The following is a 22,281-nucleotide window of genomic DNA, read 5'->3' on the forward strand; positions in this document are numbered from 1 at the left end:
GTTTTCTCTCATTCTGTGATGCTCTGATGATAGTTTCATTTGCTGTGCACAATGATTTTTGTTTTAAATTCCCTCTGTTAACACTTGGGGATAATATGTGAGATGCTTCTGTTCCCTTCAGCAAAGGCCTCACCTATATGAATGTTTTGAAAATTCTTTGTTGGGTATTTTGCTGGCACTTTCAGTGTTCCCTATTCAATGTTAAGGTCTTATATTCACATCGAATTTATTCCTGTACCATATGAAGTGTTTTGTTCAATTTTGAATCTTTTATAGGTTGGTACCCAACTTGCCACCTCTACATGTTTTATAAACCGTTTGTTCTCATCTGCATTTGCTATTTACATGTCTTTTTCCCTTCAAGTGCCTGCACCTTTTCTGTTTAAAGCAAATTAAGAGCATGTGTAAATGCCACCTTAGGATTATGTCTATTATCAGGAAATAAAGTCAAGATATGCTCCCAGTAAAAAGGAGTCTTTATTTTCTGTGTTGGGCATAAAAATTTATAAAATCATATATTATAGAAATAATTTCAGGGCTTTTCAGACTGTAAAATAGAAACACAATATTATCTGATTCCATTATTCCATTTTCATCTTCATTAAACTCTAAATCATGCCATGGATATTTCATAATATTATGAATGAAGTTCTTTATAATTTTGTTGGACTTTTAAAGCATGTTTTAAGTTAATTTTGAGAGACATTTCAAGTATGCATACACATTTATCTGAATGTATTTAAATAACTAGACATAATTTTATGCAAAATGAAAACCATCTCTTTTTGATGAAAACATTATACATTTATTACTAGATCTTTAAATGCCTTGAACACTTCATGTGCAATCTCTGTATCACATAGATTAGCATAAATCCTTAGTTTCCTTGAATCAATGTGTGAGTTCTATTAATACTGTTAATTTTTCTAATAAATATATATTTTCCTTTCAATTGTAATGTTCTGTATTAGTAATTATTGTTGTCCACTTTTCCAAATGTAGGTATTTTCATGTGCATTATTCTGCAATGGATACTATCTCTCTATACTTTGAACTATTTATTACTTTAAAAAGACATTAATAATAGTGACAATTTGTATATATTTCTTAGAGTACCAAACAGCCTGACCTGAATCATAAGTATCATATGACTTAAAATTAGTGACATGTGTATATAAACCCTATGACTCAAAGTTTGAAAGATAAAAAAGACAAGGAAAGATAAAGATAAACATATTTTGGCAAGAGTATGATTTTGATCAGCCTAGATAATGAGAACAGTGTAGAGTCTTGCCTTCCTTCCACCCATTGTCTAATTGTATCTCACTGGTTTTCCAGAATTTTCCCAGATGTCTAAGTGCTTCAATGTCAATCATTCTCTTCTATTTTTCACTCTTTGATCTCAGGTATCCTTGAATATATAATCACAATATTAGTTCCCAAATATTCTAAACATTGTGGTATTACATAAAATGTTTATACCTATTCTAATTTGAACCAAAATGAACAAACTCAAAAATTCTGTAAATAATCCTCAACTTATGCAATAGGAGAATATCCTGTCTGTAATTGTGGTTCCCAGCATATCCCATGTCAGTTTTAGTAGTAATTATGTGACCATCAAAATGTTTAGAAAAATTCCTTAGGGGACAAGGACTTTTATGTGTGTGTTGGTGTATGCATGTGATCGGGAGCATTCATTTACTGTTTTGTTTCCTGAAAGTACCAGAAAGCTAAATCTGAAGATATACATATCTAAGACATGGGTATTGATATGGAGGCACAGATTCTAGCAATTAAACAACATGTTCAATTGATCTCCAAATAATACCCTACCTCACATACAATATAAGTTCCTACAAGTATATCATTTTTTCAAGGGCCTTTGTATAGAGGTCAGGCCAACTGGTTTGCATGGGCACCAAAAATACCTTGAGTGAACTTCTTAGCACAATTTTTCCATCTGAGATAATAAATCCTAAGAAATGTCTGTGGGGTGATTTGCTTACACAGGTCTTTTTACTTTACAGTTTCTCATGGCACTCACAAATATACCTGTTTTTCCTTGGTCTACTTTTGATGATAATATGGCAATGGAATAGTAAGGGAGTTGTCCCATTTGTCCTTCTTCAAGAGATCACTGGAAAAACTTTTAGGGAGTTAAGCAATTGATCTTTTAGCATTTTGAAATGACCAGAGGGATGACATAAGAATGACAGAAGTTAGGGTAACTCAAAGAAAAGTCCTTTTAAGAAAACAAACTAAAACTAAACAAATAACAAAGCTTCTGAAAATATACAGCCACAGCCATTTGATGTGGCAATATTCATGGAAGCAGTGTGCTATGTCAGTGGGGTGACATCCGCAACATACATAGTCAGATTCCCAGCACTTCTATAATTGTTATGGAAAATGTAGTGAAGAACATAACTGAGACTATTCCTGCCCCCTTTTATACAAAGAGAATAGGCAAGAATACCATCTAAAATCTTGTGGCAGGGTTTTGTCATGGTTGTTATAAGACTGATGATTTTTGTCCTTGTTATGATGCCAGTAGTTTGTAGGATACTCTTGAGATAATTTAAACTAATCAGCATGAGTTCAGATTCAGCCATTGTTTCTCATCTCTTACAACTTGTGAGAAACTTTAAGAGGTAAAGTCGTAGGAAATAATTTTGTATGTATGCTTTTGGTTTCTGTTTCATTCTCTGTGATACCCCCTTGGGCCCAGCTTAGTTCACTCTGTAGGTCTTCTTGTGCAGTCTTTAACTTGCATAAAAAGACAAAAAAAATGTATCAGAAATTTGTGAGAGAAGTTAGTTGAGTCCTATGGTATTATGAAGGATTCCTGAATAATTCCCCAAATCTGTTACTTTGATGACAGAAAATCCTGAAACCCATTAGTGAAAAGAGCATGTATGTTTATTGTATCAAATGATGCATTCAGTCTTTGCAAATATTCTTCATGTTAGACCTGTGTTTTCTAGATGTTAAATACAACTTTCAAATTTGACATGAGGGTTTAAGAAGATAGGTTCTTTTCCCTCAGCTGTTGATATTACAGCACTCCTGATGTGAGCTGGGTTTTGTTTTCTATGTATGTACTATATTCGTGTATCACAAAGAGAATCAGTGGTGAGAAATTCTTGTTTAAATAATATTTTATATGATTAAACATACTTTTATGACTGCATTCCCTTCAGTTGCTAAACAGACAAATTGAGCATTTTAAAGGATGCTTTATTGGTGCATGCTTGGTATTGTGTATTTATTAAAAATTAACTTCTAGTTTTGTTCTTTTGTTTCCTATTGAAAATTTAGGCATAAGTGTCACTCTTGCTTCTGAAGAATCTCTGATTCTTCATGCTTTTCTTTGTGTTAATATCTATCTTAATGACTTTAACTCAATAGCTCTGCTTGCCCTGACTTTATCTTCCCTTGTAAGCACTGTGGTACCTTTTACTGTGTTTTTCTTCTCCTCACTGTAGTTTGGATAGAGTAAAATTCAACTTGTATTAAAGGCAGATTGTAATGATTGTTGACCTTAGGCCATAGAAACTTTAATTCAATATTAATTATTTTTAATACTCACACTCTATGTACCTTAATAAACTCACTTGTACCTTCACAAATTGTAAGATATTTATAAGAGTCTGTTTGATGAAAAAGTCACATTAAAAATTAGTAACTCTACTATACTAGAAAGGGGAATAACTGTTGCTGTTATTCCTTTCTGACCAGCAGAAAGTAAAATGCATCTCCTGAGTTCTTTCTCAAGCAGTTTAATCAAGCTTTATGATACAAAAGTAGCACACTCTCCCCTTCCACATCTGGTTTATAACCCCTTAAGGCCAGCCAACAATTCTCTGCCACATGGCATAATACTATGGGTACTCTACTAGAGAAAGCTGCATATTGTTTATATATTCCTAATAAGGCTTGTATTTACAGGTACAAGCTTTTGTCTGGCTGCCTGCCAGGCGCCATCTTCTGGGCACGGCTCTCCACAGATAACATTGGAAATGTAAATAAAAAATTAACCAATAGAAAACTAAAAAAAAGAAAAAGAAAAAAATTATTAACTCACTATTCGTTGAGCCAAATTTGTCTTACATAGATAAGAGAATATCTGCTCTCACATTTAAAAAAATTCCAGGTGGTCATCTCCTCTTTTCATGAAGGTTTAGTAACATTTAAGAAGTGTTGTTCGGATTATTTTAGTCCACCAGAGTTGGTCATACTGATTAAGTATATATTTCCTTTATCACATTACTTTTACATTTGGTTGTACTGTAAATAAAATGAACTAGGGGTATGTTAATGATTTTAATTTACAAAACACTTATAAACAATTTGATATTAGTACGTGAAGTGAAAAACTAACAATAATCTTATAAAGACTGTTTTTATATAAATAAAACAAAAAGCAAATATTAATAAACCAAGATTTTGTGGTTATTGTTTATTAAATTTAATTTTCATGAATTTCCTTGTGAAAGGGAAGCTTATCATAGGGATATTTAATAAATAGATGGGTTTGAGAGTAAGATAAACAGACATACATGGAACAAAGGAGTACAAAGGAGCAAACAAAATTTTATCTCAGAGAAAAATTGGCTTGAGTTTATCAGGCAGAAATAGCAAACAATGAGACTCAGCAGAAAGTATAATAGCTGTTATTTGCTTCCAGTGGCCTATCAAGCACTTGGAATTTTATGCCCTAAATTTCTGTTGGGATATGTGAATATCAAAGTGTTATCTCCTGTTGTTAATATGCCAGTTTTGGAGACATATCTCCAGAAATATTTCTATGTTCTCTTGCAAAAACATTGAATATAAAACCTTTGAGAAACAAAACAAAATACTAAACTTACAAAATAAATACCTTGGTTGCATCCACTTAATGAATAACCTCATGTGCTGTATGTGGCAAATCAAGTAGTTGTTTTCTGTTCTATGTGAACTCAGTCCATCATAAAGCAAACATTTCCCAGAAGGAAATTACAAGACCATGTGTAAGTCATTGTCTTTGGGATGGATAAAGGGCTGTCAGAGAGCATGAAAGAGAGAAAAAACAGATGAGGAAAAAGACAGAAACTCACCAGAGGATTCAATTCATGACTGCAGGATATAAAGATATGTAATCTCACAGAGCTATCATGCTCTTAAAATATGGATCTGCAAAAGGAGAGAAATAGGGCAATGGGAGAGAGGAAAGGTTGTTCAGAGTAGTTTGCTATCATTGGGTACCCCAAAACTGCTCCCAGTTTTAGATCTAAATGTTGACATTGGATTGGTGGATGCATACTGGAAACAAAAGACACAGGCAGACATCTTCAGAGTCTTAATTAGAAAAACTGAAGAAAGGCTGTTTCTCCAGGGAAATGTTTATGATGGGAACATGGTGTGGGGTCTTTCTGGTTTTATAGTACAAAGCATGTGTTATTGGGGGGTGAAATATTTGACTTGCTGATTATATCTTTACAGCTGCAAAATATTAATGGGTCTGGAGATTGGATGTAGATTGTGAAGAGTCCACAAGTGCTATTGATTGACTATAACATTCCTGTCCAGAAATGCAGATTGAACCAAGACATTAGATATTTAAAACAATCACTTGTTAAATGTGCTGGCCATTTTAATCATAACTATTACAGGATGACATAAAATTATTTGTTTTTGTAAATATTACATTGAAACTATAAAATCCACTGAAATTACCCAGGAAGCAGTATGCTATGAATCTTCTGCATTAATATTAATAATATTAATATTAATATTGATATTAGTATTTTTGTAGGTTAAATTTGAGGAGCTATCAGCTTATTTTGGTCTTCACATTTGCCATTGAGGAGATCAACAGGGACCCTCATCTTTTACCCAACACATCTCTAGGATTTGACATTGTGAATATTAAAAAGGGTGAAGACCATATTCTGGATGAAGTGTTTGCTTGGCTCACAGGAATGCATAAACAAATTCCCAATTACACATGTAAATGTAAGAACAAGGCTGTTGCTCTAATTACAGGATCATACTGGGGAACATCTGAAGGTATTGGGACACTGCTCCATCTCTACAAATATCCACAGGTAAGGAACATGCCTGCAAGGAACCTAGAAACCTGTATTAAACTGCTAACATATCAGGTGTTTCTACATGTAAAGAAAAGAAACAACATCCATCTATCAAATGAGAGGTGTCAGGCATTTGCTTATGTTGCCTCAGATATTTTGTTGGAGATAGAGAAGAGTTACTGTGAATACCAGAATAAAAGTAAGAACTAAGTGACACTTTGGAACCTAGACTTTTCAATTAATTTTTAATGACCTAAGAAAATGGGATATTTTATGTAAATTTCAAGTGGAATTCTTGGGATTCATTCAGGTTTTCATTCAACAACACAAATCTAGGGCTTCACTGAGCACTTAGTAAAGATAATTAAATAAGAATTGAGTCCAACAATAATAAAAAGTCATGGAAAATAACAGTATAAAGATGATTTTATATAGAGAATGAAACAGTCCATGCTTAATCATACCTTACTGATTTCCATTTCCTCTGTGCAGCCATAGTCATTGCTGCAAAAGGTTGAGGCATAAAGTAGGCATTTAGACAACTGTCTTGTCAAGGGATCTCAATATATTTCTTCAGAAATGATATAGGTGTTTAAACATCAAGAACAAAATTTAGTCCCTACTAATTTCAAGCACTGTCTTAGTTCTACAATTAAATATATATCACTGCTTTTATTCTTTTTCTGCTTTGAAAATTTCCTCAGATATTTTTTTGACTGTCTGACACTATTCTGAGTGACCGAAGCCAGTTTTCTTCTCTTTACCAGATAGCTGCAAATGACACATCATTGTCGCTTGCCATTGTCTCTCTGATGCTTCATTTTAGGTGGAACTGGGTCGGACTGCTCCTTCTAGATAATGATAAAGGATTATGGATTATCTCAGACTTCAAAGGAGAGATACACAGGAATAAGTTGTGTGTAGCTTTTGTAAAGATAATGCCAGAAAATGTTAGTTATGTGGATTATGACTATGGATCCACAGAAACTCTCAAATTAATCATGACATCATCTGCAAATATTGTTATTGTTTATGATGACACTCAAGCTTTACATGTTTTAATCCTAAATTTCATGAAATTGATAATAACATGGAAAGTATGGATTATGAATTCACAATGGGACATAGGCAGTGGAGTAGATTATTTTCTGTTTCATTCATTGCATAGGAGTCCCTTTTTTGCACACCACCATAATGAGATGCCTAGTTTTAGAAAGTATGTTGGGACATATAATCCTTCAAAATACCCAGATGACTATGTTTTTGCTTTTTTATGGAATCAACATTTCAATTGCTCCATGTCTAAACCTAATTGTAAAATATTGGGTAACTGTCTACCCAATGTTTCCTTGGAATTATTGCCTGAAAATACATGGATTATGGAAATGCCTGAGGAGAGTTACAATATTTATAATTCTGTGTATGCCGTGGCTCACAGTCTCCATGAGATGACTGTCAAACAAATACAATTTCAGTCTCATCAAATTTGGGAGAATGTCAAGCCATGGGAGCTAATTTCTCTTGCTGTGCATTTTAATAATACCACTGTTCAGTTTGCAAATGTATTAAACTCACTAAATATATTTTTACCTAAAAGGATATGACAGGCTGTTTGTCATGTCTTCTGTAAAGATATTGCAGACAAATGTGTTATTTTCAATGATGAACAGGCTTAAAACATGGATTAAATGTATATGTCAATATCTCTTTCATGCTACAAATAACTACAGAATTGTATTATAGTAACATACTCAATTTAAAACTATATTATCTCTAAGTGCATTTCTGAACAGATAGAAGAACTAGACCCTAAATTGCCACAGGTTAATAGAACCTTAACGTTCAAATGCTGAAGCAATGGCTATGTTACATAAGAAAACATTTTCATACATTTTGAAAATGAACACCAAAATTTACAAACTAAATTGAGTATTTTTCTTAAATAATTAGAGGTGGCTAGCATATGAAGATTGTGCAAACTTGCTTCAATCAATACTGCTTGTTTAATCTGTTTCTTATTTGTTTCTGCGTATGAATCAATGCATTGTTTTGATGGTAACTTTTAGTCTAGAAACATGATAATGTCATTTTTGAGCTTTCATCATAATAATCAGTAATAGATTGTTGAAGCTCATATTTCTTATCAGCAATGTCAATGAGAGAATTTTCTTTATTGGATACTCTTGAACATTTCTGGGAATAAATCTACCATAAGGCTCTGTATCTCTTTTAGCTCAACACTTTTCTCAAGAATGTCCATTTTACAAATGGTGCTGGAGATCAAATAGTTTTGGATACACAAAAGAAATTGGATGGAGAATATGATATTCTCAATTTCTGGAATTTTCCAAAAGGTCTCAGACAAAACATGAAAGTTGGATCATTTTCTCCAAAAGCTCCACAGGGTCAACAATTGTTTGTGTCTGACTATATGATACAGTGGGCTGTAGGATTTATGGAGGTATGTTGGACCGAATCTCATTGCAGTGTTTGTTAAATAAAAAAAATGTAGATATAATAATTTTGTTTCATTCTCAGGGCCATTCTGTAAAAACAAAATCTAACAGTATGAAAAAATTTTGTTGCCTTATTCTGAAGAATCATATTTTTTGTGCATGTCTTCATAAGCCATCATTTCAAGTCATAAATACAGTATCTCTTTCATGTTTCTAGTCTTAGTGCTGACAGCATGCTAGCAAGATAATTTATTTTAATCCAAATTAGAAAATATAACTGCATGGTCATTTGCCCTGTTTGTGTCCATGCTTCTGAAAATGTACAGTAGCATGCAGAGCCCATGTGCATGGGTTAACTACCTGGCATCCTGTTGAAATAGGAAGCAATTGTTGAACCAATCAATAACACACAGTACAGAGAAGCAACTTAAGAATATACATGTTATTTGGATCTCATGTGACAGCAGCAGCCCATCAAGATTCAGCTAATCATGACTTCAAGAGCCTGAAAAAGTTTTTTACATTTCCTTTTCTATCAGGAAATATTTTGAAACAAATACTCCTCTTAATAGCCATTCTCTTTTTTACATTTTTTTCTCCACAAAAACCAATAAAGGATGCTATCTAAATTTAGAGTATCAAGAACCACAATGTAGATTATTTTTCACAAGAAAGATGCAAAACTTGTTTTTATTATAATTATGAATGCTTTCAAATTTGTACTCCAATAGATATTAACTATTTTTATTATAGAAAGTCTGCTCTTTCCTGTGGTTAGGAAGCATTCAGTAGCATCAGGATAGCATTCGACTTGCCATTCTAGACAGGTACTCAGTGACCTAGTGGCGGTTTATCTTGCCCTACCTCTTACACTCCCACAATTCCTTAGAGATTTGTTACATTTGGATGATAGTTTTAACAAACTGAACTTTGCTGAACACTATCAAGTCAGACTAGAAGCAGAATAATAATAATCTGTAGTTATAAATATAAAACCTTTTTGTCTCATTGTTCAATATTGAGTTATAATGTTTTAGTAGGATTTGAACCTGTACATCCCTGAGTATTTTCTCTTGTGTACTTGATTCTTAGATTCCTCGCTCAGTGTGCAGTGAGAGCTGTATACCAGGGTTCAGACAATCTCCCCAGGAAGGAAGGGCTGCCTGTTGCTATGATTGCACTCCTTGTGCAGACAATGAGATTTCCAGTGAAACAGGTAAATGTCACTGGGGAAGATAGCACCTATCAGGAGTTTTCTGTAATGTCTAAGCACACAGAAAAATTCTGTGAAGGGATAGCACACAGATAAGTCCTATTCTGCTTTCATTTAAAGGTAATAAAAAAGATTTAGTTCACTGTATCATGACTTTAAATAGCACTCTGGCCATTAAAATTTATACTTAATCATTGTTTTTGTTCTCGCAAGGTATTGCTGCCTTAAGAGAATTTCTTTGTTCATTCCAGAATATTATACTTTATTTTACCATGGCATTTAACAGACACAGAATAAATTATCAACTTTCCATGATTCTGAAAACATATTTAGCTCATAGCTAGTGCAAATTAATTATGAGATCTTTATCACTCTTTCTTGTATAATTTCAGCCATGAATCATGATCAGAAATCTCTTTGATTTATCCTTAGTTATGTTTTAAAATATTTTTATATAAGATTTATTCACTTTGATTTATCTCTGCGTATTTTGCTTGCATGGATGTATGTGGACCTGAGGCTTGTTTGCAGGACAAAGAAGATAGAAGAGGGCATTATATCACATCGATGAGGAGTTACAGAATTCTATGACTCATCATGTGGGTACTATATCATAATCTCAATCAGCTTTATGTTTAAAAACTGCCCTGTACCAATCAACCATATGCACAGCTTTCATCCTTTGGATATCTGGCATGAGTAATGTACTAGATTTCTTTAAATAATTTATTACCTGTTTTCTCTTTCTCCAAATTCACACAGGAACCATCAGATATATAGCATCCCAACATAGTTAGATCAGCCTTCAGCATAGATCATAAAGTCTTAAAATGTCTTGCAAACTACAAAATAAACATAAGGGAGGAAAGTAAATAAAACTGTCATGAGAACCTTCCATCGAACACAAATAAAATGTTTAATTAATAATCATTTATTATTATGAAATTGAGTCAATAGTTACATAACTTCTCAGTTCATTTGGTTAACATATGCCTAAAGAATTTTTAGTACTCCTTAGTTCACTGTGTACAAATGAAAGTATTTTGTATAATGTGTTTTGTATATCAGAAGTATTATTGTATATAGAATATATAAGATATACAATAGTGTCTTCTGACAGCTAGATACAAGGGCACATAGTCATTTTTATTAAACATAAAGTTGATATTTAGTCAGGAATACATGAATGCTCTTCAGAGTGACTGAGCAAACAGAAGTTCAAGAATTAGTTTTCAAGGCAGATCTGGTTACAGTAGAGGGTCCCTGTGCCAAAATACATCCAAGGAACAATATATGTGTATGAACTAATTGAAAAGAGCAAATGTTATGAGCACCCACACACAAATGTTTACTATGGAGACAAAAACCAAAAAGTATTCACCTTCACTATTTTTATTTGTTTGTTTAATGAGAGTATTCAGCTATTAATTTAAATAATTTAAATATTTAAGATGAAATGATCATTTCCCCTAACACTCAGATGTTATAAAGTTATTTCATAAAAATAGAAATTGTCTAAATGTTTGGGTCTTTTAATTTATCCAATTTCAAAATGTTCAGATTAGAAACAACTATAGAGACAACAAAATACTGTACATGTAGATGCTTTTGTACTTTGGTGACATCATAAATTCATGTATATGTTAAGTATATACACTGATGAAACCTGAAATGCCAATCTTTACTCATCCAAAGTTACACTTTAAAAATTCAAAACAGTTTCAAAAGCAAGATACTAAAAGATAAATGCTTAATGGTTCAAATCAGAGAATATTACATTCAAAACTTGAAGAATAAGCTTCATTTACCTTTAAAATTGTAAATCTCTATAAAATATTTGACATGTTGTAAATAGCAGAAGCATTTTAATAAGTTAGACATTGGGTCATGGTTATGATAATTTCATGCTCAATTAGAAAACAATAGAAAGGAAATGAATTGCAAACAGAAGGGAAGAAATGCCTTGAGAGGAAAAGGTGTCATAAAGGTACATACTAAAAGATTACTCTATAGCAACCTCTTATCTTTTTATACCTTAAATAAATCTTTTCCACACAAATTCCTAAATAGTATCACTTGGGAAGTTTTTCAAGCTTTAGAGAGTCTTATAATTGTCATTTTGCATGTACTTCAGAGAACAAAAAAAAAAATGGAGAATCCACTAAATGCCATTAAAATGAGAAAAATCTGGGCTGATTACTAAGAACAATTTAAAAGCAATTTTTTCTCTTGTACTGGATTCATATGACCAATTCACACTTTTGGTTATTCACAAGAATAGAGTCCCATGACTAAGTTAGTTAATGCAATGTAATTCAATAATTTCTGATTATAGAAATAGGTGAAAATTATCACATAAATGCAAGTATTTAATTATAAAAATAAAGAGAATAGGAGTGTTTCATTAAGGTCTCCATAAAAACAATGATCACTATCATTTGATAGTACTTATCAGTATGGGTTTGGTTTTTCACACTATTGAACACTAATATACTTGAGTCTGAAGCAACAAAGAAAATAGATCTTGATATTGTGCCAGGGATCAGGTGCTGAGAAATATCTTTGGATAAAAGAAGATCCTGAGCCTATATCCATAATAACTTTCATTCCTAACCAGATGCTGATAGTTGTGTGAAATGTCCAGAAAGTCACTATGCAAACCTAGAACAGAACTGTTGCCTACAGAAATCCGTGACTTTCTTGGCCTAAGAGGACACTTTGGGAATGGCTCTCACTTGCATGGCCCTGAGTTTCTTTGTACTCACAGCCGGTGTACTTGGTGTCTTCGTGAAGTACCATCACACTCCTATTGTCAAGGCCAATAATCAAGCTCTCACTTACCTTTTGCTCCTCACTCTAACCTTCTGTTTTCTCTGTCCCCTGCTCTTCATTGGATATCCCAACACAGCCCCTGTATCCTACAACAGAGCACATTTGGACTTCTGTTCACAGTGGTTCTCTCCACAGTCTTGGCAAAAACAATGACTGTGGTTCTGGCTTTCAAGGTCACTGTTCCAGGAAGAATGATTAGGTGGCTAATGATATCCAAAGCCCTGAATTTCATTATCCCCATCTGCACATTCATCCAACTTGTGCTCACTGGAATTTGGCTGAGCACTTCTCCTCCCTTCATAGACTCAGATGCTCACTCTGAACATGGACACATTATCATTTTGTGCAACAAGGGCTCAGTTGTTGCCTTCCATTGTGTCCTGGGATACCACTGCTGCTTGGTATTTGGGAGCTACATTATGGCCTACCACTCCATGAAACTACTTGACACATTCAATGAAGCTAAGTTCTTGACATTTAGCATGCTGATGTTCTTCAGTGTATGGGTCACATTCCTCCCTGTCTACCATAGCACCAGTGGGAAGGTCATGGTGGCCATGAAAGCCTTCTCTGTATTTGTTTCCAGTGCAGCTCTCTTATGCTGCATCTTTGTCCCCAAGTGCTACATTATTTTGCTAAGACCAGATAGAAACTTGCTTTATTGCATCAGACAAAATGCACATTCTAGGAGAAAAGCTCATCTTTCAGATTTGTCTGTTTAGTTAATTTTAGAGAAGTATCTAAGCTATGTTAGCACCATCCCAACAGTCAGACATAAAATAATGTAGCTCTGTAGGATTTTATGATTATTGGGTTCATGTTTTGACAGCATCTATTTTTATTAGCTCACCTTCTAATTCCATTTACATATTTCTATAAATTATAAAGTTGACTTCCATAAAAATCATTTTCTCTATTATTAGTCAAGAGAAAATGAGTGAGTGTTGTATCCTTCTTTACCACTTTAACATTTCATAACTTATCCTTTGTAGTAGCAAACTACTCAGCATGTATCCATCTGTTTCTGATGCCCTTGAGATGCTAAAACAAACCATCATTTTTTTGGTTCATGCATGCTTTCACTTTTAAGGTAAACAAATTTTTAAAAATATATTAATAAAATTTGGACATGAATAAATATATTCATCTTTATGATATAACCCAAAGTCAGATATCAATCAACTAGATAACTGAATATTATATGAACTTCTGTTAAATCTGTGAAGAATGTCAAGTGCCAAGATACATCCAGGTCATCAGAAAATATACTCATGTTTCTTTTTGATAACTGGCACATAAACTGTGATTTGGGTGCTTCCTCTTCAAAATTCCTTGCTTTTTATAAATTGGTCTATATTCATTCAATTGAAACTGTATTGTACCAATTCTGAACAATCATGACTATCTATTTCTTAATAATTTATCATCATTTTACAAAAGATTTAATTCTCAGTGAAGAACAATTTGATTCCACTATTTTCTTGTGTATTATACATTTTGGTAATTTTTTAAGACTTTCTGTGCAGTATTTTTCATATATTTATTAATGATTCATTAATCAGTCTTTTAGCAGGGAATAAGCTATACATTTTCAAGAGTAAAGAATGTAGAAAATTATATCAAACTCTATTGTTATATTGAAAAGAAATTGAATTTTATCTTGTGAATTGATTCATCATGAAGCCTTTTTAGAATAATTTTTCTATACATAATATGTTATATTTATGGTTTTCCTCCCTCATATCTTCCCTGATTCTCAGTACCTGACTACCAAAAATAAAACCAAAATAAAGAAAAAGAAATGCATAGGAAACAGACACACACAAACACATACACACACCCAGATATCCAGGCAAGGACAAAGGAGTCCCCTATATGTTTGTGAAATGGTGGCACAAACCTTGTTGGAAGAACTCACCGACCTATGACTAGACTAAAGGCTCACACCAAGAAGTGGAAACTATACCCAACACTGCTTAGGTGACTAAGCACCTGAGAATACACAGTCCAAGTACCTAGTATAAAACAAAATACTGCTGATTATATAAAGGCACATGTCAATTAAAATATTACTATAACATTCTGGTATTTATCAGTGCCTTTATTAGGTATCATCAGAGAAGTTTCCTCTTGAAGATGAAGGAATCAAATACAAACACCCACAGAGTGATACTATTCAGAGAATGGGAGAAATTGGAAATCTTTTTCTTAAAGGGGTCTCAACCAATTCCCTCCCCTTAGGGCTAAGGTGACCCTGTGTCAGATGGGGCAAAAAGGTGTGAGAGCTAGAAAAACATAGAGGTCATCAAGAAAACAGTCCCTGTAAATTAATAGAATGGATGAGCTTAAAGATATGGAGGCAGCATGCTCAGGGACTAAACAGGTCTGAACCATGTTGTGTTAAAAGTGAACAAAGAAAGAGACAAAGACAGAGACCCTCAAGTAAATAAAAATGAAAAACACACCATTACACAAACCCTGTCACACAGTAAACTCAGTCCTATGGGGAAATGCATCGCTTCAATTGCCTACCAAAAGAAAGGAACTAAGGAAAGAAGAAAGGACAAAAATAATTGTCCTATGTACACAGGTCCAGAATTAGACAGCTGGAGAGATGACTCACTGGAGAAGACCAGTACTGGCTGGTCTTCCATAGGTTCTGAGTTCAATTCCCAGCAACCACATGGTGGCTCATAATCATCTGTAATGAGATAAGTAGTAACATCCATAATAATCTTTTGGCCTACAGGCATACATGCAGCCAGAGTGTTGTATGCATAATAAATAAATCTTTAAAAAAAGAACTAGGGGCTGGAGAGATGGCTCAGTGGTTAAGAGCACTGACTGCTCTTCCAGAGATCCTGAGTTCAATTCCCAGCAACCACATGATGGCTCACAATCATCTGCAATGGGATCTGATTCCCTCTTCTGGTGTGTCTGAAGACAACAACAGTGTACTCATATACATAAAATAAATAAATAATTCTTTTTTAAAAAATAGGGCCTCCTCCAGTCTGAGGCCTGCGGGTGAGTGCACCCAGGTGTCCCCCAGACACATTCTGGGGGATCCATAGAACCCATAGCCAGCGCTAGCACGCCCCTTCCACTGCTCGCCCCTCCTCCAGTCTGAGGCCTGCGGGTGAGTGCACCCCGGAGTCCCCCAGACACATTCTGGGGGATCCATAGAACCCATAGCCAGTGCTAGCACGCCCTTTCCGCCGCTCGCCCCTCCTCCGGTCTGAGGCCTGTGGGTGAGTGCACCCTGGATTCTGCCAGACACATTCTGGGGGATCCATAGAACCCATAGCCAGCGCTAGCACGCTCCTTCTGCTGCTCGCCCCTCCCCATATTCGGGGGGATCCACAGATCCCACAACCAGCTTTAGGTAGGAAAACCCACATACTACCCTGAGCTCATAGCTGGGCACCATGAGTGCTCAGAACCCAGCAGATATCCCTCCCTGCCCCCCTTTCCCCGCGCCCCTGCCGGCTAGCACCCCTTTTCTACCCATCTCCCAGGTCTGAGTCCTGGACCAGACCTCTACCAGGTCTGCAGTTGTGTGGACCCCGGTCACCACCTGAGACATACTGGAAGGTCCACTCAACCCAGAGCCACAGAGGAACAACTGAACTCAGAGTGTCAGACAACATACCCTGAGATATCCAAGAGGAGACACTGCACCCAGAACAGCAGACATCTAGCTGGACTGCTACATAGGAGGCTCCATATCCTGAGGCATCCTAGAGATACCACTGTAATCAGGGCAGCTGGAAAAAATCACAAAGACATCTGGACTCCTAGAAGACCAAACACAAGCGAGACAACTGGAAAGACAGGCTTCAATCAGAGACAGAAGTACAGGTAGCACTAGAATTAACCAGATGGCAAAAGGCAGGCGCAAGAACGTAAGCAACAGAAATCAAAGTTACATGGCAACATCAGAACCCAGTTCCCCCATCATAGCAAGCCCTGAACACCCCATCACACCAGAAAAGCAGGATTCAGAATTAAAATCACTTCTCATGATGATGATAGAGGACTTTAAGAAAGACATAAATAACACTCTCAAAGAACAGATAGAAACCCTTAGAGAGGAAACACAAAAATCCCTTAAGGAATTGCAAGAAAATGCAACCAAACAGGAGAAGGAATTAAACAAAACCATGCAGGATCTAAAAATGGAAGTAGAAACAATAAAGAAATCACAAAGGGAGAACACCCTGGAGATAGAAAACTTAAAAACACGATCAGGAGTCATAGACACAAGTATTACCAACAGAATACAAGAGATGGAAGAGAGAATCTCATGTGCAGAAGATACCATGGAAAACATTGACACAACTGTCAAAGAAAATGCAAAATACAAAAAGCTACTAACCCAAAATATACAAGAAATCCAAGACACAATGAGAAGGCCAAACCTAAGGATAATAGGAATAGATGAGGGGGAAGACTCCCAACTTAAAGGACCAGTAAATATCCTCAACAAAATTATAGAGGAAAACTTCCCTAACCTAAAGAAAGAGCTGTCCATAAATATACAAGAAGCCTACAGAACTCCAAATAGTTTAGACCAGAAAAGAAATACTTCCCGCCACATAATAGTCAAAACATCAAATGTACAAAACAAAGAAAAAATACTAAAAGCAGTAAGGGAAAAAGGCAAAGTAACATATAAAGGCAGACCTATAAGAATTACATCAGACTTCTCACCAGAGACCATAAAAGCCAGAAGATCCTGGACCGATATCATACAGACCCTAAAAGAACATAAATGTCAGCCCAGACTACTATACCCAGCAAAACTGTCAATCATTATTGATGGAGAAACCAAAATATTCCATGACAAATTCAAATTTACACAGTATCTCAACACAAACCCAGCACTTCAAAGGATAATTGGTGGAAAACTCCATCACAAGGAGGGAAACTACAACCTAGAAAAAGCAGGAAAGTAATCTTCCAAAAACCGTAAAAGAAGGTAGCTACACAAACATATCTCCACTGCCAATAACAAAAATAACAGGAAACAACACTCATTTTTCCTTAATATCTCTTAATATCAATGGACTCAATTCTCCAGTAAAAAGACATAGACTATCAGACTGGATACGTAAACAGGACCCAACATTTTGCTGCATTCAGGAAACGCACCTCTGTGGAAAGGACAGACACTACCTCAGAGTAAAAGGTTGGAAAACAATCTGCCAAGCAAATGGTCCCAAGAAACAAGCTGGAGTAGCGATTCTAATATCAAATAAAATCAGTTTTCAACCAGAAGTAATCAAAAAAGATAAAGAAGGACACTTCATATTCATGAAAGGAAAAATCTACCAAGAGGAACTTGCAATTCTCAACATCTATGCCCCAAATGTAAGGGCACCCACATACATAAAAGACACTTTACTAAAACTTAAAGCATATATTGCACCCTACACAATAATAGTGGGAGATTTCAACACCCCACTCTCAGCTATGGACAGATCATGGAAACAGAAACTAAATCGAGACACAATGAAACTGACAGAAGTTATGAACCAATTGGACTTAACTGACATCTATAGAACATTTCATCCTAAAACAAAAGAATATACCTTCTTCTCAGCACCTCATGGTACCTTCTTGAAAATAGACCATATAATTGGTCACAAAACAGGCCTCAACAGATACAAAAAGATTGAAATAATCCCCAGTACCTTATCAGACCACCATGGATTAAGACTTGTCTTTGACATGGACAAAAACATCAGAAAACCGACATACACTTGGCAACTGAACAATGCTCTACTCAATGATAACTTGGTCAAGGAAGAAATTAAGAAAGAAATTAAAGACTTTTTAGATTTAAATGAAAATGAGGACACATCATATCAAAACATGTGGGACTCATTGAAAGCAGTACTAAGAGGAAAAATCATAGCTCTAAGTGCTCACAAAAAGAAAGTGGAAAGAGCATACATCAACAACTTGACAGCAAACCTGAAAGCATTAGAACAAAAAGAAGCTAGTATACCCAAGAGGAGTAGACGGCAGGAAATAATCAAACTCAGGGCTGAAATCAACCAAGTCGAAACAAAAAGAACTATACAAAATATCAACAAAACCAGGAGCTGGTTCTTTGAGAAAATCAACAAGATAGACAAACCCTTAGCCAGACTAACCAAAGGGCGCAGAGACAGCATTCAAATTAATAAAATCAGAACTGAAAAGGGAGACATAACAACAGAAACAGAGGAAATTAAAAAAATTATCAGATCCTACTACAAAGGCCTATACTCAAGAAAATTGGAAAATCTGGAGGAAATGGACAATTTTCTAGATAGATACCAGGTACCAAAGTTAAACGAGGAGCAGATAAACCACCTAAACAGTCCCATAATGCCTAAAGAAATAGACACGGTCATTAAAAATCTTCCCACCAAAAAATGTCCGGGGCCAGATGGTTTCAGTGCAGAATTCTTTCAGACCTTCAAGGAAGACCTAATACCAATCCTCTTCAAGTTATTCCATCGAATAGAAACAGAAGGAACACTACCCAATTCATTCTATGAAGCTACCATTACACTCATACCTAAACCACAGAAAGACCCAACAAAGAAAGAGAACTACAGACCAATCTCTCTTATGAATATTGATGCAAAAATACTCAATAAAATTCTCTCAAACCGAATACAACAACACATCAAAACAATTATCCATCAAGATCAAGTAGGCTTTATCCCAGGAATGCAGGGATGGTTCAATATTCGGAAATCCATCAATGTAATCCACTACATAAATAAACTCAAAGAAAAAAACCACATGGTCATATCACTAGATGCTGAGAAAGCATTTGACAAAATTCAACATCCCTTCATGTTAAAAGTCTTGGAAAGATCAGGAATTCAAGGCCCATATCTAAACATAGTAAAAGCAATATACAGCAAGCCAGTAGCCAACATCAAACTAAATGGAGAGAAACTTGAAGCAATCCCACTAAGATCAGGGACTAGGCAAGGCTGCCCACTCTCACCTTACCTATTCAATATAGTACTGGAAGTCTTAGCTAGAGCAATTAGACAACAAAAGGAAGTCAAAGGGATACAGATAGGAAAGGAAGAAGTCAAAATTTCACTATTTGCAGATGATATGATAGTATACTTAAGTGAACCTAAAACTTCCACCAGAGAACTCCTAAACCTGATAAACAACTTTAGCAATGTTGCTGGATACAAAATCAACTCAAACAAATCAGTAGCCTTCCTCTATTCAAAGGATAAACAGGCTGAGAAAGAAATTAGGGAAATGACACCCTTCACAATAGCCACGAATAAAATAAAATATCTTGGAGTGAATCTAACAAAGCAAGTGAAAGATCTGTATGACAAGAACATCAAGTCTCTGAAGAAAGAAATTGAAGAAGATCTCAGAAGATGGAAAGATCTCCCATGCTCCTGGATTGGCAGGATTAATTTAGTAAAAATGGCTATCCTGCCAAAAGCAATCTATAGATTCAATGCAATACCCATCAAAATTCCAAATCAATTCTTCATAGAGATAGAAAGAGCAATTTACAAATTCATTTGGAATAACAAAAAACCTAGGATAGCGAGAACTATTCTCAACAATAAAAGAACCTCTGGGGGAATCACCATTCCGGACCTCAAACTGTACTACAGAGCAGTAGTGATAAAAACTGCTTGGTATTGGTACAGAGACAGAAAGGATGATCAATGGAACAGAATTGAAGACCCAGAAATGAACCCGCATACCTATGGTCACTTGATATTTGACAAGGGAGCTAAATTCATCCAGTGGAAAAAGGACAGCATTTTCAACAAGTGGTGCTGGCTCAACTGGAGGTCAACATGTAGAAGAATGCAAATTAATCCATTCTTATCCCCTTGCACAAAGCTCAACTCCAAGTGGATAAAGGACCTTCACATAAAGCCAGGTACACTGAAACTATTAGAAGAGAAGTTGGGGAAGACCCTCGAATACCTAGGCACAGGGGAAAAGTTCCTGAACAGAACACCAATGGCTTATGCGCTAAGATCAAGAATCGACAAATGGGACCTCATCAAATTACAAAGCTTCTGTAAGGCAAAGGACACTGTCAACAAGACAAAACGGCAACCAACAGATTGGGAAAAGATCATTACCAATCCTACATCTGATAGGGGGCTAATATAGAATATTTACAAAGAACTCAAGAAATTAGACGCCAAACAACAAAATAACCCCATTAAAAAATGGGGTACAGAGCTAAACAAAGAATTCTCAACTGAGGAAACTCGAATGGCCGAGAAGCACCTCAAGAAATGCTCAACATCCTTAGTCATCAGGGAAATGCAAATCAAAACAACACTGAGATACCACCTCACACCAGTCAGAATGGCTAAGATCAAAAACTCAGGTGATAGTAGATGCTGGCGAGGATGTGAAGAAAGAGGAACACTCCTGCATTGTTGGTGGGGTTGCAAGCTGGTACAACCACTTTGGAAGTCAGTCTGGCGGTTCCTCAGAAAATTGGACATAGCACTACCTGAGGACCCAGCTATACCACTTCTGGGTATATACCCAGAAAATGCCCCAACAAATAACAAAGACATATGCTCCACTATGTTCATAGCAGCCCTATTTATAATAGCCAGAAGCTGGAAAGAACCCAGATGCCCTTCAACAGAGGAATGGATACAAAAAATGTGGTACATTTACACAATGGAATATTACTCAGCTATTAAAAATAATGAATTCGAGAAATTCTTAGGTAAATGGATGGAACTAGAAAATATCATCCTGAGTGAGGTAACCCAATCACAAAAGAACACACATGGTATTTACTCACTGATAAGCGGAGATTAGCCCAAAAAATTTGAAACAACAAAGATTCAACTACCAGACGACATGAAGCTCATGAAGAAGAAAGAACAAGTGAGGATGCCTAGGTCTTTCTTAGGAGGAGTAACTAAATAACCAAGGGAGCAAATATGGAGACAAAGTGTGGGTCAGAATCTGAAGGGGGGGTTGTAGGGAGACCATTGCGTCTGGGTATTCATTCCATAGGCAGTCACCAAAAATAGAAGCTGATAGGGATGTCAGGATGGGAAAGCTGACAGCAGCTGGATAAGGCTGTCTCCTTAGAGGTCTCTCAGAGTCAGACATACCCAGAGACAGATACCCACATCTATCTATTAATCTGATCAAAGTTCCCAATGGAGGAGTTAGAGAGTAAATTGAAGGAACCGTGAACTGTAAGGGCTGGTGGCCCCGTGAGGAAAGCAACAATACCAACCAGCCAGAGCTCCCCAGGGTCTAAACCACCAGCCTAGGAGCACATAGGGAGAGACACATGACTCCAGCTGTATATGTAGGGGAGGATGGCCCTGTTGGGCATAGGTGGGAGACAAGATAATTAGTACCCTGAAGGCTGAGCACTGAGGGGGGGATCTGAGGGTGGGGAGGGAGGCTGGGGGTAGGTGGGTAAACACCTTCATAGAGGCAGGAGGAGGGGGGATGGGATAAGGGGTTCCTGGGTGGTGGGGGAAATATGGTAGGGGGATAAAATTTGAAATGTAAATATTATATCCAATAAAAGAGGGGAAAAATAGAAAAGCGGTTAGAACCAACATTCTTAATAAAATGTCAGCCCTCTTCTAAAAAAAAAAAACTATCTTGATACTAAAATTTGTTTTGAGAATTGTATATTGCAGAATGATCAGCC

The 22,281-nt window shown here is 35.8% G+C and overlaps 1 pseudogene; it reads left to right on the top strand.

Annotated features, from left to right (window-relative positions):
• The first annotated feature begins 2,595 nt into the window (after positions 1-2,595).
• LOC143438263 (vomeronasal type-2 receptor 116-like) lies at positions 2,596-14,015 on the top strand (annotated as a pseudogene).
• Positions 14,016-22,281: the final 8,266 nt, after the last annotated feature.

The sequence above is a fragment of the Arvicanthis niloticus genome, chromosome 24 (genome assembly GCF_011762505.2).
Source record: "Arvicanthis niloticus isolate mArvNil1 chromosome 24, mArvNil1.pat.X, whole genome shotgun sequence".
Taxonomy (NCBI): Eukaryota; Metazoa; Chordata; class Mammalia; order Rodentia; family Muridae; genus Arvicanthis; species Arvicanthis niloticus.